General features: G+C 38.4%; 1 protein-coding gene across 1 annotated transcript in view; it reads left to right on the forward strand.

The window, feature by feature from the left end:
- EPC2 (enhancer of polycomb homolog 2 (Drosophila)) overlaps positions 1-12,296 on the forward strand; it is a 50,756-nt gene that overhangs the window by 635 nt on the left and 37,825 nt on the right. The gene's annotated exons all lie outside the window — the stretch shown is intronic.

Genomic DNA, 12,296 nt, shown 5'->3' on the forward strand with positions numbered 1-12,296 from the left:
CGGGAGAAATTCTCGGTAGTTGTAACGAGTACGCGTCCTGCTCGTACTTCTTCAAAAGAGATGTTTTGGGCTGCGTGGCGTACATCGAACGTCAGATGCATCAGCTGGACGTGTTGCATTAAGCGTTAGGCTTTTCAGCGTTTAGATGACTTCTAAATAAACCAGCGAGTGTTTTAAAAAATGGATGTGTGATGCTTGTTGTTCTGGTAGCGTTATAGGGGGGGAAAAAGCTTTTGTCCGCTTGAGTAAAGATAAGTTTCTGGGGTTTTTGACGAGCAGTAGGACAGCACCGCTTCGAAAATGCTTGCCCACGGTTCTGGTGTCGTTTGAGCGTGCTGGTTCGTCTTATCTTTAAGCATCGACTCTTGTGCTCCTTAGAGGTGTAGACGGCTTAGATACAGGCTGTCGCCTAATGTGTCTGTACTTGTATGTAGAGCCGATAGTAAATGCACCCTCAAGAATTTCTTCAATGAATCCCGTGTCTCCGCCTCAGCCAAACCTCTATGCCTGTGGATTGGCTTTTCGGAGGTTACAGCTGTCAGAGGAGGCTCCATGCCTTTCTGATTGGTTTTCTCACTTGGCTGTTGATATTAAAAGGAATCCTCTGTCTTACCGTTGTGGGGGTTTTTGTGATGGTTTTTTTCCTTTCTTCCCTATTTCCCCCGTTGTTATACAATGCGTAATACACCGTGATCAAAACTTCCAGTACTTCCTGAAGAGTAAATTTCTGCTGGAATCTAGGAGCGTATTTAACAGCAACAACAGGATGGTACTAACGAAGCAATCTTGGAGAGTAATTTGGTTTTCTCAGGCTTTGAAGTCTACTTGCAGTGCTGTGTGTGCCTTTCATGTTTATAAAACATGGCTTATTTTTCAAAATGATTGTGTAATTTTGATAAATCACGTTTTAAATAAACTTGTTAATGGAAAATTGCTGTAAGAGTTCAAGCAAGCAAGCTGCTTGTGGACTGCTTAAATGATTGTGAAGATGAGATTTACACTTCAGTAAAACTGCTTTAGTGTTGCGCTAAAATGTTGCTTTTCTGTAAGAATGAGGTTTATTTTCTCCGCACTGAAATGTGGCTGTATTTGTTATATTACGTAATAGTCTCAAAATGAAATGCTCATTGAAGCAATATATAAGCATAGTGCTAGACACACCAGCCAGACAAGATTATAAACTGTACTATTAATAGATTTAGATTATTGCCGTGTAGTGACACTTTCATTCATGGAGTAGCCCTCTTCCCAGTGTTGCACAAATAATTTTTTAACGTAAGTTTTTGTGGCAGTGCTATGTAAAGCCCTTCTAGGAAAGGCTATTGTAGATGACAGTAGTTAAACACTTGAGAAATATTTAAACAGCCTTTATTCATAGCAAATATTGCTATGACTGATTTGATGAATTTTGAAAGGGACTTGTGCAGGGGAGAGAGATCTCCACGTACTCATTTCTGACATCTCAATTACGTGAGTGCCTCAAGGCCTATTTTTAGCCCAGACTTTGGCCAGGGGTGCATCTTGTGAAAGGTGTTTGAACCATCAGGGTAGCTGATGCTTTACACTTGCTGTACAAAGACGCAAAGTTACTCTGGCCTCGGTATGCTGCTTTCCTTGCTGTGCCACGCTGTGTGAGGCCTTGGTGAAATCAGAAAGGTCTTGTAGTACAGTGTATCATGGGGTCAAATATCATCTTCCAGGTCTGACTTTCACTGAAAATAACTGTGTTTACAGATTTGTGAGAGGTAAAATGGTTAAGATTGACAGGTCTGTCTGACCTGTGCTTTACAACCTAGTCTTGCTACTACAGGCATATGATTTGCTTTGTTCATGTTTGATATTTTATATATATAAAAATGCAGATTTTGGTGTTTTGTTTTTTTTTTTTTTTAAACTAGTAACATAGAAAGGTTTAAAGCCAGCGAGGGGGGAGGCTTAATGATTATCACTTATTTCTACTACTATTAGTAAAGTTATTTGGACTGTGTATTAAAATGTCATGCAGTCAGTGTAGTCCCAGACTGGGCAACAATACACGCTGCTGGTCGTCCCACTACAAAAAATTATACTGCCCAGTTTGTCAGTATGAGCGTCTTTATTTGACTTTTCTTTTGACTTATCTTGATGAATATTCTGGAACTATTTCTATTTAAGTGTCTTAGAGATTTATATCCACTTGCAGCATTTTACAAATCAGCAGCTCGTTTCTCTCACTTGGAGATTCCAGCTGTGAAAGAATTATGCTTCTGATCTGTAGCGTGTTTATCTTATTAAACCTGAGGAAGAGAATTGTGTGGGTTTGTGTTTGGTTTTTGTTGTTGTTTGTTTTTTAAACTCATGTAGGAGATTATTATTAAGCAAAGGCAGGAAGACCTCCTTTTGTGAGCTTCAGAAACTGAGCAGGAACATTTCATATTGTTTTTTTTTTTCTGATGAGTAAGAGTTGTATTTCATAATGCTAATGAATTGTTTTGGCTAGAAGGGGGAAAAGTTGCAGAATAGATAAGCCCTGGTTTTGTTTCTTATCGCATAACTGTGTGTTTTTTATTTGAATACATATTACTGGAGACTGCCGAGTTGCACATTGTGGGGGGAAAATCGTGCTTAATAATGAGGCAAATTCAGGCTGAAGGCTTTCGGAAGTAAATTTACTCGAGTTGTTAGGAAGTTAAATGCATGGTGATAATTGATGATACCTAGATTGCCCAGTCAAAGCTATCGGAATGTTCATCTCAAAATTCTTGTTTGAACATACATTCATTTACAGCTAAGTTTGACATCACATGACAAGGCTAAGGTTATAGAGGAAAAAGTGCATGAATAGCAAGTTAAGGACATGGTTTAACGTTATTAAAATGCTGACAGAGTACAAACGAGAAGTGGCTTTCATTCTCAGTCCTTGAGTGATCACCTCAGGATGATCTTTCACTGATCATTAAATAGTGTTCAATTTTGAGTATTTTGACAGGCTGGAAGTAGTTAACTTGAAGAATTTTTTTTCTTGCTTTCACTTCTGTTCTTACTCTTTCCATCCCTTAGTTCTTTTAGTTTCTGTTTAACACTGGAAACTTCAAGTGTTCGGCACCTGGTTTTCAAGGCATCCTGGAGCTAGTGATGCTTCTGAAGCAGCATATTCGTTCTCCTTTTATAGCAGGAAGCATTAACTTTGCACAAGCCATAGATTTTTGTTTGGATACTTTTGCTGATATGGTTTAACATACTAAATATTTTTGCTGATACGATGAACTGGAAGAGTTCAGTCAGGAGGACTTTGAAATATGTGCATACACACAGGGATATAATTAATTTTATGGCGATGCTTACTTGCTTTTTTTAAAAAAAGCTTGTTATGACCCAGTCCTACATTCACATTTTCTTGCACATATTCTTAAGCGTAAACATTTTTTTTGTGATTTCTGTTTATAAGATAAAATAATAGTCACTTAATCTTTTCTTGGAGGGGCTTCATCCTGCATGCGTGAGCATAAACACGTTGGTATTGGTTGGGGACTTCAGGACTGCTCTGCTTGTGCCCCTTTTGTCTGTTGTTGAAATGGCACACATTCTACAGATTATGCATTTTTTTTGTATGTTGCATTAACTGGTGGTCTAATTTTTTTGTAAGGAGATTAATGTAGTTGTTCACGTATTACAGCTAATTGTCAAGATAAAGGCAAATAGTCTTGTTTGATACATACACTCTACGTACTGGAATCGTGTCTCCACGCTACCGACTTGCTTTCTGCAATGAAAGCAGAGTTTGGAGTTCAGTGCTCAAGTTTCCCCCCTCTACTCCAGACACGCTATCACATCTTTATTGGGAAGCCTAAGTCTTTTAAAGCTGGTTTTGTGTATGGAAATGTTACAGATAGTTGTTTTCATAGCATGAATAAATTTTTTTCTTTTAACCCCAACTTAGCAATAATTATTTATACTAAATTATAATTGTTAATTAAAAGGTGCCTTAAAACCATGAGCTTAAATTTTATGATGGCGATGGTATTTTCTTTTAGAGAGAGATGAAGTTCTGTTGTCAGTTGTGCTGTCGACATCCATGACTTCTAGGAAGGTGCTTAAATAAATGCAGTCAAGTACTACAGACTCGTACAGAAAGTGTGAGGTTAGAAGGGACCCTGGAGGTCATCTTGGCCAACCCCCCCCTGCTCAAGCAGGGCCACCTGGAGCCTGTTGCCCAGGACCATGTCCGGACGGCTTTTGAGTATCTCCAAGGTGGGAGGTATCAAATGTGTGAGGACTTATTTAAGCTGTTGATCAGACAGCTACCTACCTGCTACTGTGTGATGCACCCAGGTTTACGTTTAAAAACATAAATGACTCCCCACGTGGACAGAACCTGTTCTACCTTGAGATTTGTATGTTGGATGTGCATTCATAACCTGTGGTTGAACCCTCAAAGTTGCTTACAAATGAGGGGCTTTGTAGGACAAAGAAGAAGCCAGGACACCACGTAAAATAGGTCAACAGAGGATACCTTTAGTTCAAACCATGCAAATATTCTGTAAAACAAAAATCCCTCAAGAAGACTTTATGAAAGTTTATGAAAGAAACTCAAAAGATAGTACTGTCATGCACAACTAAGTGAAATCAAGACAGCAGGCTTTCTTTAGGAAAGAAATGGGGCTGGTTTGATTAGAATCAACTGGCTTATGTGTTGGGGAAATGCAATTCTCAGTAGAAGTTTCTCAGTTTGAGTTCAGCACCTTTATTTATTTACTTTTGGGTACTGCTGGGATCTGTGAACTATGTTTGGTAGTAGGTAGCATAATGCTGTGTTGTAATCTTTATTCATGGAATTTTAAACTTCAGTTCTGTTTGAGACCTCTTCCCCTGCCTTCAGGTCCTGTGTTTTCCTCCCTCCCTTTGAGACCCATTGCATCATGCAGCGATGTCCCTCACAAGTGCATATTTCAGCTCCATTTCCCAGCCATTATTTCAGTTATCAGCTGTGGTCCTTTATCCTTCCTGTGCCTTCACCTGCAAAATATTTTTGTGGCTAACAGAAACTTCCTTTCAGTCCACCACCGGTACTTTTTAACATCCCATTTGATAATGGTGTATCAGACATAACGCTAAGCAGGTTGGATTGTGTCAGCTTGACACTGCAGTGGGAATGAAAATAAGCTATTGATGAATGTGGATGTCATCTAAATGCTAGAGTAGCTAAGCATAGTTAACTGGTGAACTGTTAAACTGAGTAGCCTTTGTTTTAATTTATGTGGCTGAAGTTAAACAATACAAAGATTTGCTCTTAAGTCTCAAACTCACAATCAGTTTATTAGGGCTTATCCCATTAACACCTATCAGCTAACCTGTAACAACTGCTTGTGAGTAGAGGGTTAGCCTGTGCAAACATCAAGTAACTTCTCTTGGAGTGTGCTTTTAAGATATGGCTGAGCCCAACTAACTGTGGTCTGCAGCTAGTAGGGGTGCTCTGCTTTTCAGAGTACCGAGGCCCATCTGACTTGGTAACGGGAGGTGAAAGCCCACCATGGAAAAGTTGGGCATTCTGTACTTTTACGAGAAGTGGTAGGAGCATGCGGGGATGGAAAACTTGGGAATGGAGAAGCATGCGACTTCTAGGCTTTTGGTGTCATCCTGAGGTTAGATGGGCTCAGCCGTATCTTAAAACCACACTCTTAATTTAGATAAAGTTGCATTTTTGCTGCAGGCTAGAATCGTATGCATGGGGTCAGTTAACACTGGTCTGTCCTAACTTGTTTGGGTGCCTGAGTCCACAGTAGAGAACAATGGTATCTGCATGGACGTTAATTGAGAGTCTCACTTCAATTCATTATGCAGGAACTTTCCCTTATAGGTAGATTTCCTCAGGATGAGGTGTAATTCCATGATGAAAGCTTAGGAGAACTTTTTGAAATCTGCCTCTCTGTGCTCTGTCACTCAGCTCTGCAAGGTCACAAATGTAGGTAGCAATTCTTTGTTTTCCTTCAGTTTAAGAAAACCTCAGAAAGAAACACCTCGGGCAGCTTCTGTTGTGCTTTGAATTACGTGGTGCCAGATTTCATATTGCTCCTGCTTGGCAAAATTGAGCAGTACTCAGCTTTGCACAATTTCTGTGTTGATTGAGATCAGTTGAGATTTCCCATTTGAATAATTTAGATCAACAGACATTAAATCTGCTTATATTAATCTTGGTTTTAATTATTTTTCATAAGAAAGATACGTTTGGTGCTAGACATTCAGGAGGTTATTTGTAATTTATTTTGCCAACAAAGCTAATAACTATGCCTTGTTTATACTTATTTGAACAGTTACATGCCTTAGCGTATTTATCGTTCTAACTGTTCAACTTTTAAAAAGATAAATAACACATTTAATATTTACATAAACAAAACTACAGTTAAATCTTAGGTGTTGCAAAAGCCACTGGTGCTGAAGATTAATTGTAGGATTGAAATTTCTGCGACAAGTAGAGAACTGAAGCAGAACTGAATTACTGTGTATGAAAGGAGTAAGAAGTAGAGAAAATAATTTTATGAAACTAAAAGTAGTATCAATATAGACTGTCATAATTTTGCGTTTAATGTTGACTAGTTCTGAGTCAAAAAAATGAAGTATTTTGGAATATACTATTTTGAAGTTTTGACTTCAATGCATTTTGCAAATTCCTACTTGTTAATATGTGATAATCACCGTATAGTGTGACTGAAGGTGTTGGGTTAAAATATTGTCCCTGCCCATAACAGAACTGCTCTAAATATAAGGGAGCAGAAGTTTCCAGAAAAAAAAAAATCTGAGTTCTTATTTTTCCTAACTTACTTTGGTGCAATTCTAGTTGTGATTAATACATTTACACCAATAAAATGCCTAGTCCTTTAAGGTAAAAGGAGAGATTACCACACCTGATTCTCATTGTTGTTTTTTTTAAAAAAAACTTACTACTTTGGTAATAAGCCAACAAGGAAGTGCCTGGAGTAAGAATATTGGACTTTATTAGCTATAACAGACCAAAGGCATATTTGTTATTTAAACGCACACTTCAGAGTGGAAAGAGTAGGTGAGCTGATACCAGAGTTGTATCCTCTCAAATAAGTTACTTGGCAAAGAAAAAAAAGTCATTCCCCACTGGTAAATGTGCGAGGACCGAACTGGGTTGCTTTTGTCTAATAGCCTTATTTCTTCGGTGTCTGAAGTTTGGTGTTGCTCAACACCTCAGCAGTATGTCTACTTCAGTAGGATTTTTCTCTGTAAGGTATTTATTCATGTTTGTCATCTTAAATTGCCAGAAGTTAGGGCTTACACAGCTTGCCGTGTGAGGCTGTTCTCCAGTTTGTTAGATGTCAGTTTTCTGTATCAATAAACTACTGTTTTCTCCATTTTATCTCATCATGTCCCTGGTGACACACAAAGTACATATCAATTCTTAGCCAGCATATTTATAATTGTTTCCTGCCCCCTTTTCCCAAGTTGTTTTCTGTTGTTTACATTTTAATTTATAATTTAGTTTTCTTAGCTTTCTGCCATTTTTATGGCTGCAACTCACACTTTTTATCTGTTTGACCAGTTTGAGTTGCATAACAAAAAACTATTTCTACTTTGAAGCATCCTGGTAATCTCTGATTCCCCTTTGCTAAACTTAGATATAAACAGAATACTGGATGTCTTGCAATGGTATCCAATGACTAGATAGGTAAGATAGACACTGTTATTACAGAAAGTTAAAATAATAATATATATGTTTCTTGAGTTACAGGTTTGAGTTAAAATGGAATTTTGTAGCTAACTTTTAATAATTCTAATTCCTACCAATTACTGTATGTGCACTTGTGTGTTAATTTTTTTAAACCTTTTTCTAAGTTGTCCTAACTTTAGAACCAATCTCTGGTATCCTTTTTTTTTTATTATAATATGATGGATTTCTGTTTTGTTCATCAGGTCTTCAGCACTCCAGGTTTCATCACTTTGAGGACATTTGTTTTAAAAACTCTGTAAAATACAAATTCCTGGTATTGGTGTGTGTACCTCAGCTAAATAAAAATCCATAAGAACTTTGGATCTTAATCTTGGAAAGAAAATGTTACGCACAAGTCAGAAGGTTAAATGCATAGTGCAGTAAGAGAGGGAGGGGTACTGTAAGCAACTTGTTCTTGAATGTAAGAGTTATACCTGAAACTTTCCAGGAAATTGCATCGCTGATGAAGAAATTAATGGGCTCATTCGGTACCCAGACTCTTGGTAACTTAACTTCAATGCGAAGGCAGTAAGTTCTGCTTTGACCACAGGAACTTATTTCTGGTGCACGTCTTTCATTTAAGCAGCCATGCATGTTCACACCTCTTGATCTTTGACTGTTGCAACCAGCCTTTAGGCTTCTGATAGGCACCAACAAAATGACACCCCGCTTAACCTGTGTGACATGAGTGAGAACCGATTTTTTTTTTTTGAAAGACCAGATCTTTCATATTAAGGTAGCACCGTTTCTTTGCTAACAAATGTCATAGAGCAAGTAGCCTTAGAGTTCTTAGCCACATGAGGCTCTTGAGTAGCTTCAAGCGAGGTTTCTGTGCTGGGACCAGGAGCAGCCTGTGTTATGGAATTGTTGGGTGATGCAAATCTCTCATTGTGGGCTGAGGTGAGGCAGCAGCCACCACTGCGCTACCTTTCCCGGGTCCTTGTGGCATCCCAGCAGGGAGACAGATCCCGTGGGGAGGTGTTACCAGCTTCTGTTGGAGAATTTCCAGTCTTCCCTCCTAGTTGACTCTTCCTCCTCTCCTCTGCAAGGAGCACGCTTTTGTGACTCCTGGTCACGTGAAGGTTTTGGTGCATGGAGCCAGGAATTAAACTGAGTTCAGATTCTGTGTATACTACCATAGTTAATAAAGAGGAAAAGTAGTTGTTGTGGAATCTCAGCCTTTTAAAATACATTGTGGGGTTAATTACATGAAAAATAAGAAAGAATATTTATATATGTAGGTGTATACCTTTCCATCCTGGTTTGTCTGACTTGGGACAGTCAAGTTGTGCTAATTGAAGCAAACTAAAGAAAACAAAAAGGAATTCCTCAGATGCAATTTGTTAACAATCTTTTCTCCGTAAGGTTGCATTTGTTAGGTGGTGAGTGACACAAATGTATCACAAGGAGCTAGATGAAGACTGCTTTCTATGTCTTTTGACTAGATGTTGCAGTGCTTGTAACAATTCTCTCTTAAGGTCATGCAGAGGCATCTTGGGGGGTGTAAAAAAGGTCCCGCTTTTCAGGAAACATACATTTCTCATAAAGTACCATAAAGTCTTTCCAAAAGGATTTCTTAATAATTCAATTTAATTGTTATACTGCAACAACAATTCTATTTTTAATAACTAATTTATATTCAAGTTTTGGCAGACTGGAAACTTGAATAATGTAGCTTTAAAATATAGCGCTCTAGGGGTTTTTTGACGTTTCATAAACAGTGACAGTTTTGTGTCAATGCTATGTTCATAAATAGCGAACAATCATTATAGGAATGAGAGATTGCTCATGTTCTCATGCATTACCACTGTCCTACTCAGTAGGGTAATACTTGGGGTGTCTCACAGTTGTATAATGTCCATTATTACATAAGATGACTGAAATGGCATTGCTTGCTTTTTCTGTATTAAACTTATTTAGAGATTTTTATTTTGGGTGGGGTTTTTTCTGCTGCAAGGTTAACTAAAGAAACACAAAAACGATTGCTACTTATTCTCTGGTCATCTCACTTCCCCTGTACCTCCATCAGTGTCTCGCGGGCTAATTTCCACTCTTATTTCCCAGCTTGCCTGTAGTTGCTTTGTAGTGCTTAAATTGCCTTTGGTCAGACTGCCAGAGAGGAAACGAAGGAATCTTTTGGCCCAAATTGGATTTTCTTCATTGAGATACACAGCTCCTGTGTAGACCGATGTATCTAGACACGAAGTGTCATCCAAGGATGCTGGGCTCAGTTGGGTGTTTTTGGTGGCCCTTCTGTTGTATTGTTTCAGCCTACATCAGCATTCTTGAGATAACATTCAGGTGATTTGTATGCAAAGTATTCACAGAATGGCTTGTCTTTGGTTTTAGATAGCACTAGCATTGCTTTGTGAAATTACAATTGTTTAAGAACTGGAAAAGGGAAGAAAGTGACAAAAAGTGTTTTGTTTTGTTTTTTCTGTTGACATATTAGTTCACTCACTTCTGAAATAATGGAATGGCTTTAGAGTAGCTAAATAATAAAAATCTTACCCATTCCAGGGACTTCCGTGAATTTTTAGGATGGAGTAGTACAATTTGATTCACTTTGCTGCCGCCTCCATTGAGTCATCTGTAACAGCAGCCTACCATTAGTATGGTTTTTTTGGGCCTGTAGTCGTAATTCAGCAGTGCAGAAGGCAAGCGTGTGGCAAGTGATTCTTGTGATTATTTAAAAAAAGGGCGGGGGGTATCATATTGGAAAAACATGATATGGCCAAAAGCGAAACTGAGAAGTGGTTCCATGAGCCCTTTCCACTTGTTTCCACACCATACCTTCTCCTGCTTCTTGTGTGTTTTCTTGAGCTTGCTTCCACCGAGACTCAGAAACCCCTTAGCGAAACTGAGGGGGGTTTCAGTCCTACAGAGCAGCTTTGCTTTGGGTGCGTTGGTTTGAACTCAGTATGTGAATTTTTGCTGTTTGTCCAGCTTTCTGAATTGCTTCATAACTAATACAGCCTTTTAAGGGGACACCATGAAGCAAGAGGAAACAGATCTGACTACTAAATAGATTAGTTCTCCGTTGGATCATGTTTGGTTTTTTTCTACTGATTAACTTTGCTAATTCGCTAAAATGTTTGCTTTTCCAAATAAATTGGAAATGAAGCAATGAGTTTCTCCTGAGATACTCATTGCTGACCCAGGGGTGAAAAATCGCGGTGGTGCACAGACAGGTTTCTTGCTCTATATATGACTCCTTATTTCAGTTAACTGTTTTCCATCCCAGGGCAGAGGGAGGGGAAAGAAAGGAAAACAGCTCTGTAGGTATCTCCCTGCCCCCCCCCCCAAGCCTTTCAGCTGCTTAGATCCACTTTCAGTTGTTATAACATTAGAGCAAGAAGTCAGTCATGCTTCAGATAATTGGTCATCGTTTTGTTTTTATACTAAGTTGATGTGTCCAGGAATATCTTTTTAAAAAAAAAAAAAAAAAAGCTTTGCCACTAGGCTGCTAACGGCTCAAGAAGAGGTTCATCCCGTGGTGTTGTAGAGACAAATGAATCCTGCTTGATAGAAAATATCAAGCTGTTTCTTCACTGAGGAGGATAAATATTCGTTGGCAATGTTTTTTCTGGCAGTTAAGGATTGAAAGGGTTAACCACAGAAGAAAACAAAAGATGGTGCTTGAGTTACACTTTTGTCTGGAAATCTTTATAAAAAAACAGAAATCTTCACAAAAACATGGGGGAAGGGGTGTGAAAAGGGAGTAGGTAGGGCTGTGGCTTTAGAAGGGGGAGAGGCTTTTGATCAAAGTAGCTTTTGAGCTTCATGACACTTTTTTCTGTAAGTGTTGTCAACAGGCGTTACTAGCTGTGGTTGAGACTTTGCAAGATGAGTCTGCACACTTCAGATTAAAATTCTGTACTTTCTGTTTCTGCATCTCCGTATTACAAATTAATTGACATTTTTATATTTATTTCCTAGTTTGAATATAATGTTAAGCAAATAGGATCTCTAGGCTTTAGTAAGTTTTCCTTATTTTCTTTGCTTTAATTTTGTTCTTGATTGCAGGTAGACTGGAAGGCTGACTCTAGGTTGGCCTAGAAATGGGTTATTTTGAGTAGGTAAAGCTGTTACTAAATTAACTTTTCCATCATACTTACCGTGGAGTGCTATGGAGTTACAGCCATCTATCTTGTTAAGAGAGTTGATTGTAACAGCTAAGCTGTGGTATGTTCTGTTTTGTTTCCCTTAACTCTCGGTAACATCTGTCAAGATACTTCTTTCATTAAAGTCTACAGTGTTGCAAATATCTAATGTAAATTGTGTGGCCTGAAGCTCTGTTGTGAAAGGACTGGCAGAGAGGAAATTCTTAAACAGTGTCACAGTAAACTATAATATGTTCATTACTTTCTACCTCGCAGGGTAAATGCAAATACCAGTAAGTGAATAAAAGTAGTGAAATAACCTTTTAAAGAGTTGCAGCATCGCTTGTATGGTATAGTTTTAAGGAATGAAGACGGGAACAGATATGTTTAGTCTTAAAGGTTCGTCTTCTATGGTGTCTATATCCAATAATGGAATTGCTCATTGCAGTTTTGTAATTAAAACAAATCAGCTTTTCAGCAGG

The sequence above is a fragment of the Pygoscelis adeliae genome, unplaced genomic scaffold, assembly GCF_000699105.1.
Source record: "Pygoscelis adeliae isolate BGI_AS28 unplaced genomic scaffold, ASM69910v1 Scaffold222, whole genome shotgun sequence".
Classification (NCBI taxonomy): Eukaryota; Metazoa; Chordata; class Aves; order Sphenisciformes; family Spheniscidae; genus Pygoscelis; species Pygoscelis adeliae.